Source organism: Dipodomys spectabilis, unplaced genomic scaffold, assembly GCF_019054845.1.
Source record: "Dipodomys spectabilis isolate Male_0828 unplaced genomic scaffold, ASM1905484v1 ptg000002l, whole genome shotgun sequence".
NCBI classification, from domain to species: domain Eukaryota; kingdom Metazoa; phylum Chordata; class Mammalia; order Rodentia; family Heteromyidae; genus Dipodomys; species Dipodomys spectabilis.
In genome coordinates this window covers 14,161,364-14,164,169 of record NW_024870679.1, presented here as the reverse complement: position 1 = coordinate 14,164,169, position 2,806 = coordinate 14,161,364, and the positions used below count along the sequence as shown (strand labels likewise).

At 40.6% G+C, this 2,806-nt stretch overlaps 1 pseudogene; it reads left to right on the top strand.

Moving 5' to 3' along the window:
- Positions 1-218: 218 nt before the first annotated feature.
- LOC122112279 lies at positions 219-511 on the top strand (annotated as a pseudogene).
- The last annotated feature ends 2,295 nt before the right edge of the window (positions 512-2,806 follow it).

The following is a 2,806-nucleotide window of genomic DNA, read 5'->3' as shown; positions in this document are numbered from 1 at the left end:
TCTTCTTCTTCTTCTTCTTCTTCTTCTTCTTCTTCTTCTTCTTCTTCTTCTTCTCCTCCTCCTCCTCCTCCTCCTCCTCCTCCTCCTCCTCCTCCTCCTCCTCCTCCTCCTCCTCCTCCTCCTCCTCCTCCTCCTCCTTCGTCTTCGTCTTCGTCTTCATCTTCTTCGTCTTTGTCTTCTTCTTCGTCTTCTTTTTTTGTCTCAGCAGCAGAGGCAAGATGACAAAGTGAACATCATCATTTGGAAAGTGTCACAATAAAACACACAGGTTGTGCTGCCGCTGTGCTTCTAAAGGCCTACCACTTTCAGAAGTTCACGTGTGGCAAATGTGGCTACCCTGCAAAATGCATGAGAAAGGTAACTGGACTGACAATGCTAAGACAGGAAACATTACTGGGACAGATCTGATGAGCCACCTGAAAACTGTCTCTCACAGATTCAGGCATGGACTCCATGAAGGAACAACACTTGAACCCAAGAGATAGCTGTTGCAGCGTCCAGTTCATCTTGAGAATTTAAAAGATTAGTCATACAATAATGGTATGTTTCTTTAAAAAAAGTAATGATTGAACATGATAAAAAATAAGTTGGTCAAAGATTTGGATAATTCAGATACTTCACAACCCTTCACAAGGATTGATAAGTGCATTTTAAATGTTTAATTGGCATCATTAGTCATCAGGAAAATAAAAATACAATTCAAAATTAGATGCCAATTCCTATGAACTATATGGAATAAAACTTGAAAAACTCAATACTCAATGTTGGAAGGGATGTGGAGGAACGAAGACTTACACATTGTTGGAGGGAGTATAAAGTGGTACAGCCACCAGAATGTTATTGGGGAATTTCTTTTTTTATTTTTATTTTTTGTGAACATACTGTACAGAGGGGTTACCATTACATGGGCAAGATAATGAGTACATTTCTTATCAAGCATTGCAGCCTCCTCCTTTGTTTCCCCTTCACATCCCTTCCCAGCCTCCCCCCGCACCCCCCACCCAATGGGGAATTTCTTATAACATTAAATATAACCTCTAGAGACTCAGAATTTATACTGGTAGTATTTACACACACACACACACACACACACACACACACACATGCACACACACACATGCACACACACACATGCACACACACACATGCACACACACTTATGCCCATGCACTTAAAAGGACTTGATAGGATTCCATAGCTTCTTCAATCACAGTAGGCACAACCCTAGATTTTCATCAAAAGGAAAATGGAAGAAACAATTTTAGTATAGTTACACAATACTACTAAATAATGAAAAGAAATTAAATATTGATAGAAGCAGAAATATGGACAAATATGAAGAGCACTGTGCCAAAGGAAAAAAGCCAGACACATGTGTGCACATGATACAATAAAGATTTAGAAAAATCAAAGTAACCCACAGAGAAGAAGATAACAATAATAGTTTTTCCTTCCTCTCCCCTCCCTCCCTCCCTCTCCCCTCCCTCCCTCCCTCTCCCCTCCCTCCCTCCCTCTCCCCTCCCTCCCTCCCTTTCCCCTCCCCTCCACTCCCCTGCATGTGTGTGTGTGTGCGCGTGTGTGTTATTGCCTTGTGCTCTTTTTTTTATTGTGAAAATACTGTACAGAGGGGTTACAATTACATGGGCAAGGTAATGAGTACATTTCTTATCAAGCATTGTTGCCTGCTCCTTTGTTTCCCCTTCCTATCCCTTTCCATTTCCACCAACCAACCAACCAACACCCTGCGCACCTCCCGCCCCGCCAAAGTTGTAAAGTTCATTTTTTGACATAATGACTTGTACATCTCATTGTTGCAATGGGCCCACCTATATCTCTATTTAAATGATTTGTTTTTGTCCTTCCCCTCCACAAATTATACCAACATCAAATACAGTGAAAACAGGGGTAATGCAGTGGGGGAGGGACATACAAAGCAACACAGAATCATCTTATAAATATGTTAGAAACAATAGCAAGAAAGAAAAAAAAACATTTGAATACTTATCTTGGAGTTCATTTCAGCTAACATCAACTTAATCAGACTGTTTCTGCTTGTCTCAGACATATACTAGTAATTGCAAATAAGTGAAACCACGGGACCTATGCTTCTTTGGGCCTGGCTTACTTCACTTAATAGAATTTTTTCCAAGTCTTTCCATTTCCTAACAAATGGGGCAATGCCGTTCTTTCTGATGGAGGCATAGACTTCCATTGTGTATATATACCATATTTTCTTGATCCATTCATCTACTGAGGGGCATCTGGGTTGGTTCCATATCTTAGCTAAGGTAAATAATGCTGCAATAAATATAGTTGTGCTAGTAGCTTTAGTATGGTCTTGTTTGTGATCATTTGGGTAAATGTCCAAAAGTGGGAATGCTGGGTCATAGGGGAGCTCTATGTGGAGTCTTTTCAGGAACCTCCATACTGCTTTCCAAAGTGTTTGAACAAGTTTACACTCCCACCAACAATGCAGTAGGGTTCCCTTCTGTCCACATCCCCTCCAGCATCTGTTGTTATTAGAGTTCTTGATTGTAGCCATTCTAACTAGGGTGAGGTGGTATCTCTATGTTGTTTTGATTTGCATTTCTTTTATGGCTAGGGAGGTTGAGCATTTCTTCATGTGTCTATTGGCCATCCTTCTTTCCTCTTCAGAGAAGTTTCTCTTTAAGTCTTTAGCCACTTATTTATTGGGCAGTTGCTTCTTTGAGGATTTGTTGTTGGGAGATTTAATTTTTTGAGTTCCAGGTATATTTTAGATATGAGACCCTTGTCCATTGTATGGCTAGTGAAGATGTTCTCCCAT